This window comes from Ambystoma mexicanum, chromosome 2p (genome assembly GCF_040938575.1).
Source record: "Ambystoma mexicanum isolate Mex_15411 chromosome 2p, UKY_AmexF1_1, whole genome shotgun sequence".
Lineage (NCBI taxonomy): Eukaryota > Metazoa > Chordata > Amphibia > Caudata > Ambystomatidae > Ambystoma > Ambystoma mexicanum.
Genome location: NC_090923.1, coordinates 1,331,655,710 through 1,331,681,829, shown reverse-complemented (window position 1 = coordinate 1,331,681,829; position 26,120 = coordinate 1,331,655,710).

Sequence of the window (26,120 nt, the reverse complement as noted above, 5' to 3'; positions counted from 1 at the left end):
TAATTTTCACTGGAGTGACCCTTTGTAGTAGCCCTACGTCATGGGGTCCTGATGTCCATAACTGCCAGGGTACTGATTGCATGTCATAATTAAAAAATGACGGTGGGGTCCCCGCTACCGCCATGAGCTGTAATGGCACCTGTCTCTGCTGTATCATTATTTCACAAGGGATCGCTATCTCCATTATGATTTCTCCATCACTCTCTGAATCTGAAAAAAGTTCCTCATCTGACAGATCTTGGAGTGCAATGTCGGCGTTTATGCATAACACTGTACGCCACTCGCACCCGTGTATGTCCATTGCAATTACAGCTATTCTTTTGGCTGAGATTTGTACTGCATGTATGTCCAGTGACATGACTGTCCCTGGCACTATGAACAGAAAACACACTCTGGAGGTTGCCAACCAGAAACCCAGTGTTGCACTCCTAACAGGAAAAAATCCCATGTAAAGTTTCACAACTCAGAAGGGTAGACCCTAGAACCATGTCCAGTCAGTCATCCCTAGAGGTTGAGGCAATAATATTGTGGTTTAGTGGCAAGCACTCTACAAATGCTCATGGGTAATTTAAAATTCTGTAACCATTAAAGTGTAACTATATATTAATATTTCTGTCCGCCTGCTGGAGTATAGAGAGGAAAAACAACACTGTGCAACACTGGGTTTCTGGTCGGCAACCTCCAGAGTGTGTTTTCTGTTCTTTGTATCTTGGATCCCGAGTGGCCTCGAGATCTTCCCAGCTGCACCTGAAGTTCTCTCTTTACTTAACTAGACTAACTAGCCACGTATTCGTGTTACTAGCACAATATTGAACATATATTGCTAATCTCTAGTATTGCCTCCCACCCCCCAACTTCTTCATTGTCCCTGGCACTATCTCTGGGCGGGCTATTGGACGAAAAATGAATTGTGCTGGCACCCTCCACTCCAGTTTTTTCAACTCTGGGACCACGGGGGCCAATGTTTTTAACCCATGGATGAACATATCTGGTTCCACCGGTATGCCGCGCACATCTGGGCATGTTGCTCGCGAATATATCACTAGCATTACACGCATAGAGCACATCCCTGGGGTTGAGCAAACAATCCCTCCTCTCCTGGTAAACGAAATAGTCATGTTAAGCTTGCTGAGGAGATCCCTCCCCAGTAGGTTGACAGGAGATTGCTCATAATACAATAGGGGTGCCCTTACTGTTTTCCCCCCTACTCTTACATCCAAATCTTCTGTGTAAGGAACTTCGACCACCGCCCCAGAGAACCCTTGCGTCTCTAATTTACGATTAGACAGCAGAAACTGGCCTTCACATATACATGACTTCTCGACTCCGGAATCTACCATAAAGATGAACTGCTTATTCCCTATCTCTGCCCCTATCAATGGTTCCTCATTTGCATTGAAGGTTGTCGATGGGATTGGACATGCAAGTGCTCCCTGTGGGCTTTCCTATTCTGGGTGTCTCGTCGTTCGCTCTTGACTGAAAACATTACCTGACACTACCGCTACTCCTCCATATGGGCCATGTGCGCCATTTGGTGTCGTGGTAAAGGGGTTATTTTGTGTAGGGGAGGTGTTTGCTACTTTGTGGGTGTTGAACATTATGTGGTCGTTCCCCTGGATGGGGGTGCCCGCAACGCTGATCATCTTGGTAAGCTGTGTTCGGTCTGCTTCTACACTCGCGTGAGAAATGTCCCCACCTCCCACAATTCCAACAGTTTCCTTGGCCTCCTCTGAGACCTAGTCCCCCATTTCCACCATTGCCTCCATATCCCTGTCCACCTCCCCAGCGCCCCTGTACCCACCTCTCCTGTTGCTGGGGTGCCACGCTTGCCACTGCTACCCTCCGTATTCCTCCTGTACATTCCACTATCTTTGCCCGTTGTCTGCCCAATTTGCAGCCATCCTCCACTGTATCGCTACCAATCCCTCCTCCTCCTCTACGTCCCTGTCGTGGGGGAGTGCTGCTACAGCCGCAGCGACCTTCACTAGTTTTGTTTGTATTCGTTTAGCTTCATCTGCCAGCCTTTTTTGTACCACCTCCTTCTCCCTTTCTTTGATTCTTTTGCAATGGTGAACTATTATGCTCTGTATTTCTGGCCATCCCTTTGCCTCGATCCCTGCTATTTTATCAAGCACTTTTCGGACATCTTTCGGGAGTCCCCTCTTTATTATGAAGTAAAATAAGGATGTTGATTGGTCATACGGCGTACACGTTTCAGCTCTCCACATCTCCTGCACTCTGAAAATGTAATCCATAGCCTCTTCCCCATCATTCATGGTGCATTGCATCACTGACTGTAAATCTGGCGTGTCCGGGAAGGTTTCCCTCAACGCGTCCCAAGCTCGCACTGTATTGAAAGCAGCGCTGTCATGTCTGTCACTGTCCAATGTTATTCCCGGGAAACCTGATTTTGCCCATACCCGGTCTGATTGGTCACCTACTGCTGACATAAGTAAACTCTTGACATCTCCTATGGCCAGGGGTATTCCCGCGGTTTGCTTCTCGAAGGCATATATCCACTTACTGGCTCCTCCGGATAGCGGGGGCAATGATTTTAGTAAATTAGTCTTATCCATTTGTGTCCAGGGTATGTAATTTGGTCTTCCCGCCCCCCGGTGTATCAGTGGGAGTTGCAGGCGTCCCTTGCTTCCTCTCCAAATATTCACCTTTGCCCCTTTCTTTCCCACCAGGGCCATCCTTCCCATCCTGTTCCTTAATCTCCCTGTCCATTCTTGTTCCATTGTTCTTCCTAATGGTGTCTCCCCAAACTCCACTGAATCACCTCCTGTGGCCATCCCTAATCTCCCAGCTTCTTGCTCATCCTCTTCTATATCACACCATAGCTCTTCTCTCCCTTCGTCCGCCACTTCTTCCCCCTCTGCACTCCCTCCAAGGTTGTGTGCTCCCAGTTCTGCTATCCTTGTGGGCTCCTCCTGTATCCTGAATAGTATTTCCCCCTTTTTCCACCCCTCCTCTTTTGATTTATCTAGGGTATGTGATCGGGACAATCACTCTGATCTTGTTGTGCCCGGCTCACTTTGTTCACATATGCTTTGTATCCTTGATAGCTCTTCTCTAGCTATTGAGTCGTGTATCTAAGTCTTCTGTTAGTTTACATATGTTCACTGATGGCGTACTCGCCTGCCCACTTGTTTGGGGGAAATCGTATGGTGGTGGTGCTGTTGGTCGTGCGGTGGGGGCAGGGGTGCTGGTGGGCACGTATGTGGGATCACTATACCCTTCAGCAGGTGGGGGCTTATTCAAGAGTGGGTACAATCGGGTTACCTCCACCAATCTCTTTTTCCCCATCCTCATTACCTTCTGCTCTTGCTGATGGGGTGGCAGTGAGGGCAGGTTGATCGAGTGTGGTGTCTATTTTCTTCGGTGGGGGTATTTCCTCAAATAATCACCACAGATCTAGTATTTCTCTCCTGTTATGAAAATGTTTTCCTTTGTATTTTAGGAATATGCAGGTGGCTACCATATCCAGAACGCTCTTATCAAAGGACCCTCCTTGTGGCCAAACTATGGGGAGACCCTCCCCCCTCAGTTCCGTGACCCACTGTTCATGGTGCTTAGTTATTCTTTCCGCATGTCCCGGTACACTTTTACAAATGTGTGCTAAGGGTGTCTCCGCCCCCATTTTTAGACCTGTGTTACTCTATTCTCTTGAGTCAACCTGTTCTATCACTATATGTGTGTAGCTGTGTATGTGGGGCTCTACTCACTGTCAGTTTCTAATGATCAGCTTATACTTTTACTCAACCAAAGACATTTCTTTGTCAAATCTTACCAGGTCAGACTTACATTGACCACATCACCTGGTAATCACTTAAATCAGTATTAAAATATAGAGACAATCGATTGCAAAAAACCATAAACACACGGTGTGCACAACACACAACAGACATTCATCATACCTCAGCATACACACATAGCATTTACCCTCCCTGCCTGGCCCTTCGCCTTTCTCTACGGCAACACCATCTAACCCTCACACAGCTTCTCTTGTGTGTGTGTGTGTGTGTATATATATATATATATATTTTCCTCATGAGGACCTTGTTTTACCCCAAATAAGAAGAATAAGAGAAAGAAAAACTAGTTCTAACGTATTTGCCGTGTCTCTTCACTCAGACACCCTCAATTTTATTTTTCCATTGTTTTACTTATTCCCAGCACTAGTCAAGATAGCACTACGCAGCACCGGCTTCTAGCCCCTTGCAGAGTTAGGTTCCCGTTCTCTTTTCCCTTTTATATCCTAATGGCCATATGCAAAGAAAGAGAAAGTCTTAGAAATTGAAAGTCCCCTCTACGTCCCCAATTTATTTCCCCTTGTCCTCTCGATGTTTTTCCCCTTTTAATATCGCTTGCACTTAATACTCACGTGCCACTCTTGATCCGAGACTCTCCGGACTTGGTCCGTCCAAGCGGCGCGGCCTCGCACTCAATGGCCCCACCCAGGTCCGGCGAGCGGTACTAAGGGTTTTTTCAAACGGGACCCATACCCTCTCGCCCTAACTGCGACCGGGGATGTCTCGTGCCAAGGGGACAATTATTAAAATCACATCTGTGGGGTCACCACTGAATGTGAGCGTCCCACAAAAATGCACCCCTCTTAGTGAGAGGCAATAAAGGACACACCCCAGGAGGGGAATGAGACCTGGACCAAGTGCGGGTGAGAACAAAAGGGTTTTATATAAATCAATATAGGGCATGCAAAGGACTCTGCAAACTCCGAGAGCGCTCTGTCTGACAATAGCAAAGACAGTCCTACTTATTACAGAACTAACGTTACGCATGACACAAGCTATAGGGGGCACATAGTCTTAGGGATTGGGTGGTGAAGGCTAGGTGGTATACATTGTATACAGTTGCTGTTCCAGGATTGGTGGACATCCGCGCGGTGCCACGCGGGGTAGACAGGTCATCTGGGCTCTTCGGGGTGGAGCTGCCGGCCGGACATAACTTGTATTGATGATTGGTGGCTGCTCTAACCCTTGCCCTTGTGGCCACACATTCGCAATCATTCGTCACATTCCACAATGTCAGGTGTCTGGTAAATCCTGTGACACATTGACCTTAGCTCAAGGAGGAGACAGGGACATGGATATGTGAAAGAGGGTATCCCTAGCCATCTGTTGTAGTGACATTTCGGTTCAGTTATGGTAGTCCCACGAGTCCATGTGCAGGGCCAGGGGTACAGAGGGGGGGTTATTCGATCACCCTGTCCTGGTGGCTATAATGAAGGTTGGTATTACGATCTGTTAGTACAAGGGTGGGCGCCCCCCTTCAAGGGCCATTAACTTGGGGTGAACGGGGATACCAATGGGCCATGGGGGGCATGTAACCGGTGCCCGGAAGATGGTGGGATTGAGGACCAGGTAGCTTGTAATTCATAGAGTCGGGCTGTGGCGGCCTTTTGACATGTGGGAGGTGAATGCTTGAAGCGGGTCCAGCAAGATTGGGAAGGGAGGCGAGGCTGTGCTGTTCGAACACCAGCTATCCCTGGCGGGCCTGGGAGGGGAGGAGGGGGGAGATGACCTTGCAGCTCTGGGCCTGTTTCCCTGCACAGGGCAGCTCCCTGTACTTTTGGCAAGGGTGGGTGGCAACACTTGGAGCTTCTGGTATTATACACATATGTTTACATTAATATGGGAACAAGGGCTGGAGAGGGTTTTGCCATTTAACACAGTATTTCACATCAGTAGTTGACATACAAACATGAGGTAGCATTAGGTTGGGTTGTGTGTAAGAGAGAACACTGCATATTACATCACAGTACAATCTGGCTCCACTGCCTCGGCTTATCGTGCATTACAAATGTGCTTTGTTACATCATGTACAGGAGTGATCACATATTACTCTTACATCACACGTCTCCATAGTAGCAGCAAACGTTAGTCAAAACGACATATATTACACAAATGCTTATTTCGTTATGCAAGGTGCCTCGGGGGTTGATGGGGGTGAGGGGTGCCACACAGTCCAATTTAGAGGGCTTGGTATGGGGTCAGGGCATGCAGGATTGGGCTGGTTTCAGTATCCTTCTAACAAGCCCGGTCACGGCTGGGGCAAATGATGTACTGCGGAAGGCCGAGTGATACAATGTTTATTTTGTTGTTTGTTCGTGTCTGGTTGCTCGTGAGAACAGGCCTTCAGCGGATCTACCATGAGGTGGAGGCTGGGGGGGGGGGGGGGTTTATGCTCCAGTGAGCGCAGTCAGGCAGGGGTCAGGCTGCATCTTTCTGTGTGTTCAAGTGTGCGAGTAACTTTGCATGGACTGGATTTTAGCACCTTTTTACACAAAATGGAGTTGTCTTAATGCAAAATGGGGTCTATGCTATATCTTATACTGTAGTCGTGCAGCCTCACGTGTCGATCCGCAGCCCCCCCGCCTTCTGGGCCCTTAGGCTGAGAGGGCCACTGACGAGTCATGAGTCTCCACCTGGGTCGGAGATGTATGTGAGGGGGGTCCCAATTACCTATCCTCCCCTAAAATACCTTGGATGAATAGCGGTCCGACAAATTTAATACCAAGAGAGCCATGGTTTCCAACATATGATTCTTTTGTTAACTTTTATCAGGGGATTTATCCAAATATATTGTGAGACAAACTGGGACATTTCAGCAATAGGTGGGAATAAATAGGATCAAAGATATGTAACAGATATTAATATTAGCACTAGAAAAAAGTCTATTGTTTCTCTTAATGTAAGGGCAATCCATAAGGTTATGGGCGGAAACCATTGCTCTCGCTAAAACAAGCCAATTGGGTATATTAAGATTAGTGGGAGTGAACCACATTTGAGCTTGACGTACTACAAAGGCCATATGGTATTTTTTTAAATCTGGAAAGCCAACTTTATCATTCGCTGTAAGTATGTTGAGTTTACATAGTGAGATTTTACATTTATTTTTCCCCCAAAGAAATTTGAGAATGCAGGAATCCAAAGATTTAAAGAAGGAAGTAGGAAAAGAAATAGGGAGCATGTATAAAGTATGATTGCAGAGATCCTCATTTTGACAGATTCAAGCCTACCCCTGTCATACGCCGCCTCCCGTGGACGTTATGGTCCAGGGTGCGGCTTGGGGGCCTCCATTGCAGCGTTCCACCACGTTTTCGGACGTCGCTGTAGCAGTCTAGCGTTTCCTTCACTGCGAGCCGGGAAGCTTATCAGCCACACCCCCCCGGCTCACAGTGCGTTGCAACCCGCTCGGTCAGCTCTCTGACTGCTTTCTTTCGGTTGCTGTTACGCTAGTTTCTTTCCTTTTTTCCCCTCTCTCCTCTGCCGCCCCTCGGGCCGCTTCTTGCCTTCCCGTTTCCCGGTCCTCTTGTTTTTCCTTTCCCTCTTCCTGTTGCTCACTTGGATCTCTCAGTTGTTGCCTCCCTATCTCCGGCTCCCTTTCTGTTCTTTCTCCGTGCTGTTGACTCCCGCTGGCCGTCATTATCGGCTACCTTGCGGTTCCTTCGGAGCCCACCTTCCACCCGGAATCCTTACGACGGACCTCCGCTGCTGCTGTTTTACCTCGGTTTTTTTGTGCTTTTCCCCAGTTTGTCCCTCTCGGAAGAGGGGCCGCAGGTAGTGCTATTCACAGCAGTACACTGTAGCTTCCTTCCGTGAGAAAGACACTTTCTCAGAAAAAAAAGAAAGGAGAAAGAAGGAGAAGGATTATTGCGCTGGAAGACCACAGATATCATCCATTCAAGACCAATCTTCAGGTGAGGAGGAGGAAAGGGGAGAAAGGTTAAGGGTGGAGATTGAACATTCTCAGAGGGCTGACAACCCCACAAAGGGGGGGGGGGGCAAAAACTAGTGAGCTGTTTTATTCTGGTTAGGACATTAGCAGTATTTTGTTTAATAATATCTTTAATTGAGGATGATATGTGAATACCAAGGTATTTAATACCTGTGGGGCACCACTTAATTCCAGAGCTTAAACAGTGATGTTTGGTACAATGTATATTCAATGAAAAGATGTATATTCAATGGAAGGATTTCAGATTTGTCGGTATTAAGCTTGTATCCCGAGGCTAAGGAAAATTGTGTGATAATGTGAAGTAGATGATGTAGACAAGTGTCCGTTATATTCAGAATCAGTAAAACATCAGCTGCATATGCAGCTGTCTTGATCTGAATATCCCCATAATGAATACCTGGTATATTGTCTTCTTGTCTAATCGCTTCCAGGAAAGATTCCAGTGCCAGAATAAAGAGAAGGGGGGAAAGGGGACAACCTTGATGAGTACCTCTGTAAATAGGAAAGAAGGAGGACAATTGACATTTATAAAAAACAAAGTTTTTAGTTTAGATTCGAGTACTTTGACCATAGATATAAAAGGATCAGTAATCACATGTCATTTTAGGGCCTGAAACATACAGTTCCACTCAACTCTATCAAAAGCCTTTTCTGCATCAAGTGCTATTGCCACATACGTGTTGGTAGATTTGTGAATGATGTTAAGGACATTAGTAAAAAGTCTGATATTGGCTGAGGGCATCCATCCTTTAACATAGCCCACCTGATAAGTTTTAATTAAATTTGGAAGAAAGGGAATGAGTCTATTCACTAGTATTTTGGCAAAAATGTTACAATCAGTATTGATTAATGAGATGGGTCCATAGTTTTGGGTTATTTCAGGATCTTTGTTGGGTTTAGGGAATACAATGAGCATTGTTTCCGAAAAAAATTCCAGTAGCTTTCTCATCAGCATCGAATGAAGCATATTGTTCATGAAGCTTAGAAACTAAAAGATCATTAAAGTGAGTGAAAAAGTCAATTGGGAAACCATCAGGACCAGGAGCTTTACCTTTTTTGAGGTAATTGATCATCTTATATATTTCACTTGAGGAGATGGGAGTATTTAATGTTTGAAAATGTGTATTTAGATATGAATTGTGATGCACATGCTTAAGAAAGTCATTAGCATGGGAAGTGTTAGGTAGTGTTTCAGTAGAATACAGTTTTTAGTAGAAAGTGGAAAAAACTTGTAAGATTCCTTTATCAGTTAAGACTCTATTTCCATTATGATCTCTAATGACTGCAATTGTGGCTTCATCCTTCTTGAGTTTAAGATAAGATGCAAGAGATTGGCTTGATTTATTAAAAAATTGCAAAATCTTTGATTTGTACTTTAGGAGGTTGGCACATGAGTATTGTGTAACCAGGTTATTATACTGCATTCTGGATCTAATAATTTCCTGAAGATTGGGTGCTGAGTTGGTATGAATATATTTAGATTCTAAGAATTTAATTGTTCTAAGCAAGTCACCTGCTTCCTGTTTGAGTTTTTTCTTTTTATTAGCAGTAAAAGATACGATATGTCCTCTGAGAACAGCTTTATAGCAATCCCAGTTGTTGGCGATGGAGGTGTCTGCACTCAGGTTTTCTAGGAAGAAATTAGTCTGGTGCTGTTGGATACATTGAGAACATTGTTCATCTTTCCAAAGGGTTGAATTAAATCTCCATCTGCTATGAATATATGCATTTTGTGGATTGGATAATCGAATATGCACAGGAGCATGATCAGATAGGTGGCACATTCGATTTTGGCATCAAGCAAACTATTGGTCATGGATTTGGAAATAAATACATAATCTATTCTCAAGAGTTATGTGGAGGGGGAGTAGAAGGTATATTCCAAATCAAAGGGATGAGTCAGGCACCATGCATCAAAAAGGCCTAGTTCAGAAACTAAATTGGCAAATTTGTTTTTTTTTAAACGTACATTTGATTTTTTGTCGAGGTGAGGATCAATGTCATTACAGTCCCCACACACAATGAGGTTATTAGAGTTGGAATTGATTATATGGTTTCTTAGCTGAATCCAGAAAGCAGGGTCCGCTTTAGTAGGACCATATACCGTTAGAATAGAGTATTCCGTGGAATCAATAAGGAGCCTAATAGGAACCCATCTTCCCAAATCATCCGATTCTGTAGAAATAACCTTACATTGGAGATGTTTGTTAATAAGGGTAATAACACTGTTTTCTTCCCATACGCTGCACTCGAAAACTTGATCCACCCACAAACATTTCAATTTAGTGGCCTCTGCCTGCGAAAGGTGAGATTCGTGTAAACATGTAATGGATGGTTTGGTCTTATTGAGATGGGAGAGCATCTTCTGCCATTTGATAGGATTATGCTGACCTTTTATGGTACATGCGGTTATGTTAAGAGACATGTATAACAATGTTGTTGACATATGCATACATATATTCTATGATAATGAATTGTTGCATTATTAGACTGGAGGATAAGAAACCTGAGGTAAAGGGGAAGACCAACAAGAACAACATGGAATTCTGAAACTTCCAAGTAACCCAGATAACAATGAAAGAAATAGTGGCTAAAGGAAACAGCCACTCCAAACCATGTTGGGTCTGAGACAGTGCATAGTAGTGGGGAGAGGACGCAACAAGTTGATAGAGGATTCCTACCGGCAAATACCAAGCCGAGATAGCTACACCTCAGAGCAGTCAGTAAATGGACAGAGGTGATGGTAAACAGGCCACAGGTGCACCAAATCTACCAAGGTGCACGCAATGAACACAGGAACAGAACAAAAGGGCCACTCCTTCCCCAAATACACTTCCCAACACAACCATGCTGCCACACATTGCTGCCTACATGGACCTCGAGCTGCCCCATGCCAATGTACAGCTGCAGGGGCTGGAGCACTAGCAGAGGCAACAGGAGTCATGTAGAGAAGGAGGAGGATGATGGGGATGCAGGTGCTGAGGAGGAGATGCCATGCAAGGCGTGCAGTGATCCCCATGCACGGGCCAAACCCTGGGCCCTCACAAACAGGGAAATACTCACCCTTTACCGCATCAACAGAGAGACAATACTAAACCTCCTCACAACCATCCAGTAGGACAGCCATACCACCGCTGGTAAAGCTGGTGTTGGTCCTGCACTTCCTGGCCACTGGAACATTTTATCTCTCTGTGAGCCAGCAGCATGGCATCTCGCAGCTTGCCTTCTCCAGAGTGCTGGTGCAGGTGCTGCAGGCACTCCAGCATCTTGTGGGCTGGCACTTTGCCCTCCCCACCATACAGAGACAGGTGAATGCCACCAAGGCCTGCCGTTATGCAATTGCAGGCATGCCCAATATGGTGACAGCATTGGTTTGTACGCATGTCTACCTGGTACCCCCTCCCTCACACACCTCAGAGGTCTGCAAAACCAGAAGCAATTCTGTGTTGGGTGCTTAGGCTGCACTCTTGGAGCACCTTACCATGATGGGCTCTGGTAACTGCTCCTGGTAGCTTCTTCCTGCTGTGTGGACGGAGCAGGCTGGGCTCCTGCCCACCTGAGGATCGCGGGTGAAATGACGAAGAGTGGCACAGACAATGGGCTAGTCCACTTGGTGAGGTCACTCAGGTTAAGTACTAGTTAGGCTAGTACAGATAGGCACCTCAGAATGGCAATTCACATTTAGATAGGCACTCAGAATGGCATTTCACAGTTAGATAGGCACTCGGAAAGGCATTTCACAGTTAGATAGGCACTCGGAAAGGCATTTCAATGGGCTAGTGCATGTGAAGAGGCTAATCTCAAGTATGGCCATGTCAAAGGATCATGTGGTCATATACTTTGAATGTCTTGTACAGTTGCCTTGGGTGGTAGCAGGAGAGGAATGTTGCTTTTTTAATAGCAGTGTGCTTATAGAGCATGTAGGAGGCAAGTGTCAAGTATCCGAACAGATTACGAGTTTTTTGTGAGAGCACAGTGGTATCACTTTAGGATACTGGTTTTGGAGAGTTGACTGGATTGGTGGGTGCCGTGGGATGAAGTATGTTATTGCCGGCTGGGTGGTACCACAGAGTATGCAAGAAGCAAGGGTGATAGGTCTTGTTGCATGGGCTTGTGGGTTGCTAGACAGTGCGCTGAGATATCTGGGCAGGTGGCGGTGTTAGCCTAGTTATTACATATGCATACGGTATGTTTGGCATATAAACGCTTCAGTAGGAGGTTGCATGTAGATAGCTACTTACAGAGACAGCAGGTGCGGCAGCCGGCGTGCATCCGCGGAGAGGTGCAGACAGGCCCTTTTGCTTGGCCCTTCTGCAGCGAACTTCCGCTGCGGCTTCCGCCTGACGGTGGTGGTGGGGGCTGTAAAAGAAGTCGAGCAGCCAATCGATGTGTCAGCTGGGTGGATGGCCTTAGCAGTGCCAGAGGCTTGTAAATAGCGTGGCAGCCATTGACCACTTTGCTGGTAATGGCAAACTTCTGCAGTGGGACGTCGGGAGGGAGTCGGACGTCGGATTAGATTCGGCAAAGCATGCTGGAAATAGCTAGATGCATTGCGGGTGTAATTTCTGCAATATAGCGAGGTTGGGTACTGGTGGGTTCCAAGCGATGCTTCTCATTGGCGCGGGTGGGACAATTCCCCTGGATGCAGGACTGGTGAGCTGCGGGGAGAGGGGCTCCTGCCCGCTCCTCCTTGTGCTGCAGCTGTAGAGTGAACGTACTTGCACGGGAGTTCCTTGAAGTGTCTCGTCATTTGATCACATGTCTGGTATGTGACAGTTCCTACATGTGTATCACGGTATGTATGACAGCAAGGAGGCATTGCTCATCCTTGATGTCTTTTCTGGGGCTTTTCTGGAACAAGGTTAACTGGGTAGCCCAGGAGAAGAGATTACCACCTAAGTGACTTTAACAAAGCCAACTTTGGACCTACCATTACTAAACTGAAGTTGCATGAAAGTAATTTCAACAAGGGATGGGATAGACTAGGAGAGAGAGAGACAGAGCGAGAGAGAGACCGAGCGAGAGAGAGACATAGAGAGAGACAGAGAGAGAGAGACAGAGAGAGAGAGACAGAGAGAGAGAGAGAGAGAGACAGAGACAGAGACAGTGAGCGAGAGAGAGAGACAGAGACAGAGAGAGAGAGAGAGACAGAACCTGCCTATGTGGGCTCAAGCAATCCTTGGCTTGTGGATTACAATAACATCAGTCTAACAGACAAGCCAATGGTACGGATGGGAGGAACCTGAAGGGAAGGTACCTTGAAGGGAAGGGGTAGTAGCAAGTATTTGTTGAATGTGTGTTGCAGGAGCATAGAAAGGTGACCTTCGATGACAGGGTGACACCTGTCCCAAGCAGCAACACTAAAATAACCAAAGATGGGAGCTGGATTTTGCACTATATGGCTATGCAAGATTAAGGAATTCGGGGCATGAACACAAGGGGCCTCATTACGAGTAGCGCGGTAAAAACAGCATCATTACCAGCATGGCGGAACGAGCGGGTCCGTGCTCGTATGACGCTGCTAATAGCGGGTGATTGCGAGTGTGCGAGCACGCGCGAACCCCCATGCCGGTAATGGCCATACCGGCATGTCGCAAAAGGCCCTCCAACCCCCCGATAGCACCATCACGGGACCCGCCGATACCGCCACCGCCTAGGAGGAACCCCTAAATACTGACCCAGTAATACCAACATGCTAATACCAGGCTCGTAAAACCGGACCCGGAAATAACATCATTGCGTCGGAACAGGAAATGGGATGGTGGCCATCTTTAAAAACACAATCTATTGCAATCCTCCCAAACCACCAGTTGTTTCCTGGAGAGCTCTGTGCCAATACTTCCACAATTTCCAAGGCAACCCGGAAGACCACCCTCCGGCTGCGGAAACAGCATTTTTCCGACGCTGAATTAAATATGCTAGCGGACACCTTTGCTGCACATGCAGATCTCATCAAATCCCAGAACATGAAGCGTGAGGTGCAGCAGAAGGACATCTGGCAGGAGGTAGCCCGCAAGGTGTCAGCTGTAGGAACCACCCCATGTAGTGTCACGGACTGCAGGAAGAGGTGGGATGACCTCCGCTTGAGGGTCCGTAACATCATGGCCAGCAACAGGAGGGAGGCCATGGCCACAGGCGGGGGTTCCCACTCTCCTGCCAAAATGCTCCCCTGGGAGGAGACCGCAAGCAGCGTCATTAATCCAGAGTCCATTGAGGGATTTGGGGAGATGGAGACGGATGCGGCATCATCACCAGAAGGAGGTGAGTGACCCTGCAGATCTCTATACGGGAAACCATGATGTAGCACAAGTGATGTGGAAGAGAGCCTAGGCAAGGCAATGCATGTCCCAACACCCACATGAACACATCCAAGTCCACACGGCGGGCCAAACCCTGCCAGACAGAAATGCATGCTGAGTGCCAATCCCATAACCAACACACAGCCAACACACATGTACCGTGCCCATGTAATACATCACACAAACCCCAAATCAACGGCATGCCACCTGCTATGCAGCAAATGCCACAATGCCCCCTTAGACTACCCTGTGTGGCACACCTGTAAGACATGAATGCATGATTAAATGAATAATGAACAGCACCATAGTATGCTTCTGGCATGTAACACCATCACTGATGCCCTGCATCTCTTCTACCCCCCCAGGCACCAATGGAGAAGATGCCAGCCAAGACAGCACCGCGAGAGCAACCACATCCTGCACACAGAAAAGGGCTACCGCCACCACCACCTCCAGGGCAGCTAAGCAGGCCACACCTACAGCCAGTGTGCCTGACACAGCCGAGACACAGCAGCCCACACCCACACTAGTGGAAGAGGAAACCCTAGTAGCACTGGCCACCACTGAAGATGATTTTGAGGAGTGTTTGGACCATGAAGGAGTCACACAAGTGACATGTACACCCACCCATATCCACCCTCGCCCCAAATTCAGCCCTCACCCACCTACAGCAGTGCTGATCTCTGCCTGCATGATTCGGACCTGAGCCCCTTCCCCGAGGACAGCACTGAACAAGCAGGCCCCGTGACAGCACCCCCCACCACTCCTGCTCCCAACAACACCCACGAGTCACACTGGCGAGGGTGGAGGCCCGACAGGAGGCGATGTTGGAGCTCCTGCAGCAATACATAGCAGATGGCGAGGGCACCAAGCGGGAAACAGCCACTGCCATAGCGGGGACCACTGCCACTATTACCGCCAACACAGCCGCAGTGAATGTGTCGGCAGTGCTGATGAGGGACTGTCTGGGGGCAATAACACAGGTACTAACATCAATCCTGCTCCACATTCAGCGGCCATGCCTTGCAGCAGGCATGGAACCTGCCACCGACTCCTAATCAGCCACCACACCTGCTTCCTCAGTCCCCACCAGCCCTGTGTGTCAGACCAGAAGGAGTGCAAGGCAATCCGAAATGCTGCCACCGGACAGCAAAAAGTCCCGCAAGTAGTGTGGGCGGACAATGGGAGTGGGACACATGGTTGTGGATGAATGGGAGCATTTGGGGGAGTTTATTGGGTGGGTTTGCGAGTTCACTGGGTGGTTTTGGAGTTTATTGTGGGGATTTGTAGTTAACTGGGGGGGTTTGGGAGTTCAATGGGGACTTGGGGGGGGGGGGGGGGTTGTCACATTTTTGTTGTTTGAACCAATACACCCATTGTGAGAAAAAACATAATGCCTGGACATTGTTCATTTCATGTGTATCCATTTTCTTGTGTATCCATTTAATGCATGACGGTGTTCAGTGCCCAAATCCCAACATTCCGTGTGTGCATGTCCACAAGGACCCGGTGTGTCACTGACACATGTCTATGAAAGTTCCTGTGGTTCAGAAGTATTCGTGAATCAGTGATTGGTGTACTGCATGGCCATCCTGTGCATCACGTACTGGCAGGGGTGCTGCTTCACCTCCGTCTCATCCCCATCATCCTCACCCAGTGCATGCATGTCAATGTCAGGTGGCAGTGGTACATTTCTCCGGACGCACATGTTGTGCAGCATGACACAGGCCATGGTGATCTTTGCCACCTTCTCAGGCCCATAAAGCAGTGCTCCACCAGACCTGCTTAGGCAGCAGAACCGCGCCTTGAACAGGCCAAAGGTCTGCTCAATCACAAAACGGGTACGGGTGTGCACCCGATTGTACTCCTCTTCATGGCTGTTCTGCGGGTTCCGCACAGGGGTAAGTAGCCACGCCTTCAAGGGATATCCTCCATCACCTGTAAGCAAATACAAAATGGTGTGTCACTCTGAGCTGCCACCTTCAGGAATCAGTCATGGCTGCAGCTATTTGGTGTGGACATGGCCTGTATGTAGGCACAAATGTCATCTAGATGCATACTATACTGCTATGAGGTGTGGTAGTCTGGATGGCGTTCAATAGATGATGCAGGGTGAAATAATGCATGCTGAGGCGGATGTACTGTGGTTCTACGACAATGTTTAACCTCACGTTTATACTGTGTATACTACTATGTGCATGGTCACACTAGCCACATTGGCACATTTGAAATCCTGTTTAGTCATACATTGCTTGACATACACATGGTGGTCAGGTTGTGCGTCTTACATGTGGTCATTGATATGCGTTAATGGTCAGATGTGTGGCAATGATGTGTCCTGTTGCGGCTGGGGGGGGTTCAGGTCAGGTGTCATTAGTTCTGCGTGCATTCTCCACTCACCGTCCATTCCCACCCAGGTGGGGTATGCATTCCCCCCATTCCCACCCAGGTGGGGTATGCATTACCCCCCCATTCCTACCCAGGTGGGGTATGCACCCCCATTCCCACCGAGGTGGGGTATGCATCGCGACACATCCCCACCCAATGCACTGGCATGGCCCACTCACGCAACTCACCAAGCAGCCAGGCACGTGGTCCAGCATGTCGCTCCATGTGACGGGGTAGCGTGGAGTTCCGCAGCACCATGGCATCATGTGTTGATCCGGGAAATCGGGCGCAGCAATGTGTGATGATCTTGCTGGAGTCACATACCATCTGCACATTGATGGAGTGGTATTGCTTGCGAATGCGGAACACCGCCTCTACGGCATGGGGGACAACCAATTCGACATGGGTGCAGTCCAGGGCACCAACACAATTGGGAATGCCTGCCAGTGCATGGAAGCCTACTTTGGTGTTGGCAATCTCCTGGGCAGTCCTTGGTAGGGATATGTGTGTACTAGCGTGCTCCCGGAGGGCATCCAGCATTTGGGTCAGCATGCTTGAAAATAGTGGTTGTCAAATGCCATGCAGCTGGCCCACTGTGTGCTGGTAGGTGCCTGTGGCCAGGAAGTGGAGCACAGACACCACCTTTAGTAGCGGGGGGATGGCAGTGCGTATTTCTATGAGGCTGGCAATGTCGTTGCCTATCATGTCCACTCTGGTGGTGATGGTGTCCCAGTCCAACCGGTACAGGGTGTGGATCTGCTCAGTGGTTAGATTGAATGGACTGGGTCTGATGCGAGGGATTGGCGGCTGCCTACGAGGGACTACTGGGTGCACTGGTGGTAATTGCTGGGCCTGTCTCACCTTCCTTCTCCTCCTGCATCTCCTCTGTGCTACCTGTTGTTGCTGCTGTTGTTGTTGTTGTAGTTGCTGTAGTTGTAGCAGTATAGGCATGTCCTCCAGCACCATGATTGCAACAGCCAGTGGTAGCATTTTGGTGTAAGAAGGGTTGTGGTGTGTGGGTGTACTCTTTTTTTATACTGGGCACCGACTCCATTGGGTCCACCTGTGGTGATTGTGTGCACCTGTGGCAGTTGGCCTGATTGCTGATTGCTGTGGTCCGCGATGTCTGTATGGCCGGCATCGTGCAGCCCCTGATTACCGCCTTCGGGATGCCGGTATTTGCATGTCCACGTGGGTTGTGATGTCCTATTACCGGCACGCCGGTATTTGCTCCCCGAAGGGGCACGTGTATGCGCACATGCCGGTATTATGGGATTATGGGGGCACGGTACGGGCGGTGCCGGTATTGGTGGGTTGTCGGGTCAGAATGCCCCGGACCCGTTAACGATGCCGCTACAACCATTCCGCCTTCCTTTTTTCATTACCTCCATTCTCGTAATGAGGCCCAAGTTTCTGTTTTAGATTAGGGAATTTAATTTCTTTTAAATTAGGACATTTTAACTCGGGTATTAGGTCCTGCTTACAACAAAACCCTTGCACCTATTTTGTTATACCTCCATTATGACATTATTTTTTGAAGCTTTCCCTCTTAAATTTAGTTTAAGCTCTCTGGGGTTCATCCCACCTGCTCCTTTGAAGAAGCTTGTCCCCAGTGACAAACTAGGAAGATATACCAGACAGAGAGACAGAGAGACAGAGAGAGAGAGAGACCCACCCACCCACCCCTAAGGGGTCCCAAGCACGCCGAGAGAATTACTAACACTTCCCTTGTTTGTGTCAGCCAACTCCTAAACACTGATTCTATCAAGCATGCCCCTCCTTGTTGTACAGTAAAGGTGATGATCTTGAATCTGGGTCCAGCGAGTTCTGTTCATCCCACACCATCACATTACTTTCCTACAGTGAAGATAAAGTATTCTGTTTTTGATAACACAGTGCAGACATTCTCCTATTCATAGCAATAAAGTCTTACAATGTTTTCTGATGCCTCACTTTCACTACTAAGAGTTGTGCCTTGACTGCTCGACTAAAGCTAGCCTAGGCGAGCAGTGGAGACTTCAGGGAGAGAAAGTGTAAAAGCAAAGAGAAATATCGAGGCTGAGTACCCCAAAAGGAAATACACCAAACACGGGTTTATACAGATTCACAGATCTTTATTCTATAACTGTACAGTTATACAGAGAAACAAAGTATCAGATAGCTATCTGGCCCTCAGTACATCACAGCCAATACCAGCCCTTTCGGTGTGAGAATTGAGAGATACTGGACGTCTAAATATTCACATCTTTTATACAGTTTCCAATCGTAATGTCCAGCCCCTCTGCCGGTTAAAAATTCTCGGTCTAGGGTTCGTGCTGAGTTCACTTCTAATTAGTCCAACTATATGCATGCAGATTATTTCCAGTTTGTACAACAAGTCACAATGGCAACAGTGTATCTTCGAATTTAACATTAAGCCTTAGTACATGTCTTATACAATGTAGTTCAACAAGTGTTCACGTTTAGTATTTAAACAATATTGTATTTGATGTATGTCCACGGATCGGACTTGTTGGCGCGGGTAATCCTTGATCTACAGGTCAAACGTAGCACAAGGTCTCATTACACGACCCAAACATTTAGCCAACGGGCAGTCTAGACATTAACTTCTATGCGAAGGTCAGGAAGGTTAAGTTACAAGCGAGAAACACTGTCCACCATTTTTAGAACACAGTTACTTTTGAAATTGGAATCAAAATGGCGGATGGACCTAAAATGGCGGCTAAGTCGATCTAAGGTCAGAACTTTGTGATTGGATTTATTCGCAGAGCGACTGGGCTTAGGCCAATATATACAATAAAGGAGGCACCATATGATATCCCGTTTAACAAACCCTCTTTTTGGCCTAAGCCAAGCGCTAAACTACTTCTAGTCACTTTACGAGTAACTCCACGTCTCAATGTCCATACATCCTGAATCACTATTGGAGATATCAATTGCCATGAGGTCAGATACTGAGACTTCTTTCAGCATGAATTCATTGGAGATTTTCTCTGGGGCGTATACTTTGTGCCCTAATGCACCCATCGCTTGTGCACAACAGCCTCCTAACATCGAACATATACTAGGAAGACATTGTATACAGCAGCAAAGAAAAAACAGAATACCTAAAATAATCAGCAAGACCGAAAGTAGCTTCCATCCCCAAGATCGTAGGAGGTCCCAGAACCAGGCACTAAGATCCCAGTTTCCCTCGGGAACATGCACTTCTGAACTGAGAACATGCAGATTTTGAATAACCCTAAAGATTGTTGGGGAGGAATCTGGCATGAAAACCCAGCGGACCCCACTAATTTACATACCCCACCACGTTCAACCAGGATGACATCTTATGCCTTCCCATTCTGAAGTGCCACTAACCTTATTGCTTTCTGTTCTAATGTCATATTATAGAGTATGTCAGTGGTGCGGTTGATGGTCCTCTCCAGTACTCTCGCTAGTCTCCTGATATTCAGTATTTGCCCCCAAAATGGCACAAAGGATTTAGCTACATCACCCAGAACTTGTGCTGAAGTATCGCCATTCTCGTCCCGTCGTGGACTTGCCTTTGAGATTTTTACAGTGCTAGCGATGAATACCCCGGGTAACAGAATCCCTAAATAACAAGTTCCCTGCCAATCCCTGGGTAACCATGGAAATGCTACATTACCGCAAACAAAGTAAGCAGGTTCGCCTACATACAAAGGTCTGTCCTCACTAGTCAAATTTGCAACGTTGCCGCAACTCTTGAAATCACCTATTGACTGAGTACCATTCCTTTGTATGCAGAAAGAAACTGAATCGGGCCTGGTGTTCACAGTATAAGAAGGTGGCGTGGCATCCCTATTGCCTATAGGAGCCATCTTGAAAGAGATCAAGGATTGAAAGGATGGGACAGTCTGTCAGAAGGAAAAATAGAAGCGACATTCGGGTTGCTCCTATTCGTAAAGAGTGAGCATCCCAGGGGCTTCAGAACACGTTTTTTAAAATCAATCAAGTTAGTCCCATCGAAGTTCCCTGAGATGCTATCGTTCCATTGGCCAAAGAATAGTGCTCTAAGAGAAGCATAGAAAGCAGTTGTCAAAGGTAAAGGATTAATATACCAACCCAGCCCCTTATCCCCATGTCGCGGTAAATGCGAACAAACCCAACAATTGGACCTATTAAAAATGGTATGTGTAGCTTTCATAATGAGTAATAGTGTTATTGTGGTAACTCTGTCTGTGCTGAGAGTCTCTAGGAGATAAAGTGTGCAGATGTACAAAAGGAGTAGAAACAGTGGGTACATTTTCAGTGGGTAACACATTTTCTAGCGGATGTACTTATTCCAGATACCAGAATCCTAAGGCAATGACTATAGTAAAACCAGTCAACATTATCACTAAACAACAATACGTTTTCGGAGCCCACACATTTGAGTGTTCGTTTCCATAGATGGTCACACAGTCCATTATCTGTTTGCACGAGCAAAAGCGGTTGCAGACATTGTTCTTCAAACGATTTGCACCAATGTTTTTTGCTGGCGACCTCCAGGCCGAGCATCTTCTTAGTCCTTTCACAAACCCTAGCCAACAGAATCCCCTTATACACAAATGATCGGGCCAAAAAGGCAAGCCCTTTGATGACTTTCTTTGATGGCACAGCCAAACCGTGCAGTAGGTCTATTTCCTCAGATGCAGATAGTACCTTGTGACTCCTGGTACTGAGTGATCTGTGAACAATGTGTCGTCACTTTCCGATGGAAGCGACGAATCCAAAGTGAGATCTGATGCAAGATCTGGAACAAATTTTAAAGACAAAACTGTTGGAGAGTGTGGAGGTGAAATGACTGTTTCCCCAGGCCCCACCGGCTCAGGGAGAGTCTCCGATGCGCACTCGATGCTGTTTACTGCTTCGTGATCATTAGTTGCAGTACTGGTAAGGGGTTCTGTATCTTCTGTAGCGTGTGGCACAGGGTGTGGAATTCTCTTGATGTGGGACGTGTGGATCCAATGCTTCTTTCCTGCTACCCGCACCGCCGTCTGTGTGACCCGGAGGACCTGATGGGGGGGGCCCCGCAACGAGGTGCGAGGCAAGAGGATCGCTCAAATGCCTTTGTGAGGACCCAGTCTCCCGGCCGTATGCTGTGACCAGGGCCCTCGTACGAACAGGTAAAGCCTCTCGCATCTGGTGATAAATCAAATACAGATTTTTTATTAATTGGCCACAAAAATCAGAAAGGAGTACATTGTCGACCTCGCGTAAAGAACTGGGCTTTGGGACATTCCAAATGTTAGCTGGCCTACCCATGACCACCTCAAAGGGAGAGAGTCCAGTCTTAGTTTGAGTGGTCATCCTCATGGACAATAATACGATCAGTAAGGCGTCCGGCCATTTTAGTTTAGTGCCAGCACACGTCTTAGCGAGCTTGTTTTTGATGATGCCGTTGTGTCTTTCTACTAGTCCAGCACTCTGTGCGTGTCTGGCCAAATGGAACCATTTATCGATCTGTAATCCCGCGCATATCTGCAGAATTACAGCAGCGATAAAATGTGGACCATTGTCCGACCAGATTACTCTTGGCAAACCAAATCTTGGAAAATATTCCTTCAGCATGGTCTTTGCCGTGGTCATGGCTGTGGAATCTTTGACGGGAAAAGCTTCAACCCATTTGCTAAAGGCACAGATGACAACTAATACGTACTTGAAGTTATGATAACGCTCCATTTCAATAAAGTCAAAATGAATCACTTCAAAGGGGACAGAAGGTGGACCAAAACTACCCCTAGGAGTTGATGTGCCCATTCCCACATTGTGCTGCAAACACATCATATACCTCTGAATGAAGCGTTCAGCTACCTTAGGGATTTTATCATTTACCCACACATTTTGCAACATTTTGGTGATTTTACGAGCACAAATATGGGTAGGACCATGAGCCATAACAACCATCATAATATACGCGTCGGGCAATAACCACTTCCCTTCAACTTTGTCCACCCAACACCCATCATCATCCAATTTTGCCAAACCCTCAGCCCATTTCTTAGATTCCTCTAATGTGGCATCAGCTTGAATGTTCTTTATGGAGTCAATACCCTCATCCAAAGTACAGGCATTTGAGGCTTCGCTTGAAGTATACATTTCTGAAGAGAGATCAGTGGCAGTCTGTTTGGCTATCTGGTCATCAAAAGCGTTCCCTTTTCCTACATTATCTATGATTTTCTGATTCGCTGCACATTTCATAATAGCTAGCTGAGTAGGGAGTGCAAGCGCTGAGAGTAACCGTACTATCAAGGAGACATGTTGGATTTTAGTGCCATGTGAGGTCAAGAAACCTCTTTCTGCCCAAAGTCTGCCAAAGTTGTGAACCACCCCAAAGGCATACTGACTGTCAGTATATATGTTTACGGTAAGCCCTTCGGAAAGTTCACAAGCTCGGGTCAATGCTATAATCTCTGCGGCCTGCACGGAGGTATGCGTGTTTCTTTTGGTCTCCACGACCGTGCTCAATGTGGTGATTGCATAAGCAGCTGTGGATGTACCATCAGGGAGTTTGAAACAGGAGGCATCACAAAACAGCTCCCCTTGTGGATTATTCAAAGGAATATCTTTTAAATCGATTCTGCCTTTGGTCTCTTGATCTGTGGTGTAAAGACAGTCATGTGACTCTTTGTCACTGCAAGCAGTACCTTGCGGGAAAGGTAAAAGTTCAGCCGGATTAAGAACACAACACCTCTTGATTTGGATGTACGGTTCAAACAAGATCAATTTGTATCTTGTTAATCGTGCGGAGGTGAGGTGTTGCGTTTGTGTTCTGTTTAATAGAACATCTACAGAGTGAGGCACCATCAGGGTTAAAGCATGGCCTAGGACCATTCCCTCACTCTGTTTTACGGACGCAGCAGCAGCAGCGACAGCTCTCAAACATCTTGGCAAAGCGAATGCGACAGGATCAAGGGCAGAAGAAAAGTAGCCGCACAGCCTATTCTTCCCTCCATGTTCCTGCGTTAATACAGCCAAAGCACATCCATCACATTCATGCACATACAACACGAAGGGCTTTTCATAGTTTGGTGTGCCCAAAACTGGTGCCGAGCACAATGCAGTTTTGAGCAGATCAAATGCTCGCTGGTGTTCCAAGTTTCATGGCAATGGCGAAGAAATTCCCTTCTCCGTCAAAGCCAACATTGGTTTAATCACTAAGGAGAAATTTGGGATCCACTGCCTACAGTAAGAAGCCATTCCTATCAAGGCTCTAACCTCTTTCTGTGTATTTGGAACAGACATGTTAGAAATTATTTTTATCCGTTCAGGCGTCAACCTTCTTCCCTCCTTTGACAGGAGATAGCCTAAATAGGTGACCTCCTGTCGACAATACTGGAATTTTTTAAACAAAGCTTTGTGTCCATGTTGTGCTAGATGAATAAGCAACAACAAGCGCTCTCTGAGTCAGCAGCTAAGAGTAGATCGTCAACATATTGAAGCAGTGTACAAGTAGAGGGCAACTCAAGGGTATCGCGCTGCTCTTTCAATGCCCTGCTATAGATGCTAGGACTTTCCATGTAACCTTGCGGTGAACAGGTGAAGGTGAACGAGCGTCCTCCTAAGGTGAACGCGAACAAGTATCTACTGTCCTTATGTATAGGGATACTAAAGAAGGTGTTCTAAAGTACACAACACTAAAGTAGGTAGCTGAAGCTGGAATCATGGTCAATATTGTTGTCACATCAGGCACAATGGGAAATTGTGGAGCAACGATCTTATTAATGGCACATAAATCAATAATGAAACGGAAGGGAATTGCATTATCGCCTTTTTTGTACACTGGCAAAATAGGACTATTGCACAAACTACCTGCAATTTCCTCAATCACCCCTCGATGCACAAAATCGGAGACAATGCATTTCAAAGCTTGCTCTCCATCGGCCGAGATCTTGTACTGGGGAATACGTGGCAACCTTACTTTCAAAATAATCTTAACAGGCTCAATTTGTAAGACACCGACAGCATTGTCGTCGATTGCCCATAAACACTCGAACATCACTAAATTCCGGCGGCAAAGGTCTGGTCAAGAATTGAGAGACAGAAAGTTGCTCCAGTGAAATCGTCAAATGCACTCCGTCAGAAGAACAATGAATTACCGCATTTAATTCCTTCAACAAATTCAACCCCAACAAATTCTCTCCACAATTCCTGGTCAAAAGGAATGGACAGTGGTCCGTAAATGGACCCAAAGAAATAGGTACCGGTAAAGAAACCGGACAGACGACTGGTGTGCCAGAAAACCCTACAGAAACATTGGTTTGCCCTGACAGTGGAATGTTTGGAACCCGTGAATGGTCAATGGAACACTTCTGTGCCCCTGTATCTATCAAAAATAGATGTTTCCTATTTCCCACTATCATCTCAATGTAGGGACCTTTCTGATTAACGGGAATAGGCGTTGGTTCCAAACCCTGCTTCGGGCAATCCTAGTGAAACAGAATGTCATCAAAAGGAAGTTCTTCAGAGAGGTAAGCAGCAGAAGGATGATCAAAAATTGATCTATTATCCACACTGGGTGCCTGATTGTCCGGTGAAAATGGTTGCTGTGAATCTTGTGAAAACTGACTTCTACCAGGACCCCCCGTCCCTGTACGGCCTCTGGATCGTCTACCCATATTCCCAAATGTGTTATTCAACCTCTGCTGGAGGATCGGGCACTGTGCACGCCAATGACCCTCTTGTCTGCAATAAGCACACTGGTTTATGTTTACAGGACCCAATGGCGCATTTCCCTGTGGAACGTACTGACCCCTAAATTGCGAATTACCCCCTCTAGGGCCTCTAACAACTTGTTGCAATAGTACTTTTGTCTTTAAGTCACCTTTTCTCTTTTCAACTCTTTCCTTTTTGTTATTGACACGATTCTCATAGTACTGAGCCATATGCAGTACTTCTGACTGAGACTTCGCTTGCCAAGCGCTCTCGGAGGACATGATTTGTGACTGAATGTCAGGCAGCAATCCACGCGCGAATGTGTCCACGAATAGTCGTTTCCCAGACTCTGTGCTTAAGTCTTGCCCACTGTAATCTGAAAATACTTGTTTGAACCGGTTAAAGAACTCGGTAGCACCCTCAGACTTTCCTTGGGCACAGGCCGTAAGCTTGTTTCAAATAATCCTTCTCTCAGGAATGATAGCTTTCAACTTTGTAACTATTCTATCAGGCAAAGTTAGTATTACCTGTGGTGGTCTCTCACCAGCTGGCCTCTCTCTATCGAGTCTAATCATATTAACCCATGAATCTCCTAATCCTGGTACATCATTTACAGTCCTAATCTGTTTCCATAAATCAACAGGCAGGAGTACAGGAAATAATAAATCAATATCACTCAAGGTGAATAGTGATGATTGCAAGACAGACTCTATTTCTTTGTAGAACCCTGTCGGATTCTTCCTAATATCGGGAATAGATTGTTTGATGGTGTTCACTTCCTGTCTTGAGAACGGGACGTGAACGAACTGTGACACATAATGCCTCATTACGACTCAGGCGGTAAGGGTTTTACGGCGGCGTAAACAGTTTACGCCATGGTGGTAAAGTCACGGCCCAGGCGGTAACTTACCGCCTGGGTCGTAATGAGGCCCATAATGTGCAGGAATATCTTGGGCAGGTGCACCCGTTGCAACATTAGGGGGAATCTCTACTTTTGGGACAAATGTCGGAGGA